The following is a 924-nucleotide window of genomic DNA, read 5'->3' as shown; positions in this document are numbered from 1 at the left end:
CCTGTAAAAATATGTATTTCTGTTTCCAGCACTCGAAAGTAACATAACGTAACATAAGTTCATTTACTCATGCACTGTATTTAAGTACAGTTTAGAGGTACTTGTACTGTACTTGAGTATTTCCATGTGATGCTACTTTCTACATTTCAGAGGGAAATATTGTACTTTCTACTCCACTACATTTATTTGACAGCTTTAGTTACTTTTCAGATGCAGATTTGACACAATGGATAATATAACAAGCTTTTAAAATACAACACATTGTTAAAGATGAAACCAGTGGTTTCCAACCTTTTTGGCTTTTGACGTCTTACAAAAAGCAGTGTGTAGTCGGGGTCACATTTCACATGTCTATGAGTTGTTAACAGCTCCACCAAATAGTGATTTTTCCCTCTAAACTTCTCACATGCTTTCATTTCAATAAATGTTCAAATGATCCAATATTTCAGCAAAAATCAAAGATTAGAGAAAAAGTCCAAAAACTGAAAACAGATTTGTGTATCAGAACTTTGTTTTTTCTTCTTTCCTCTCCCATTAATCATCTCACCACCCCTCAGATTTATCTGCTGACCCTTTGGAGGGGCCCGACCCCTAGGTTGGGAACCACTGGACTAAACTAGCTAACTGTATATAAAGTAGTGTAAACTAGCTCCACCTCCAGCAGCTACAACAGTAACATGCTGCTCTAACACTGATGCTTCACTATTAATAATCTAATGATGTCATATATAATAATATATCAGTCAGAGGGACCAAACCACTACTTTTACTGCAATACTTTAACTACATCAAGCTCATAATACTTATGTACTTTTACTGCAATACTTTAACTACATCAAGCTCATAATACTTATGTACTTTTACTGCAATACTTTAACTACATCAAGCTCATAATACTTATGTACTTTTACTGCAATACTTTAA

Source organism: Thunnus thynnus, chromosome 17 (assembly GCF_963924715.1).
Source record: "Thunnus thynnus chromosome 17, fThuThy2.1, whole genome shotgun sequence".
In the NCBI taxonomy this organism is placed as follows: Eukaryota; Metazoa; Chordata; class Actinopteri; order Scombriformes; family Scombridae; genus Thunnus; species Thunnus thynnus.
Note: the sequence above shows the minus strand (reverse complement) of the source record.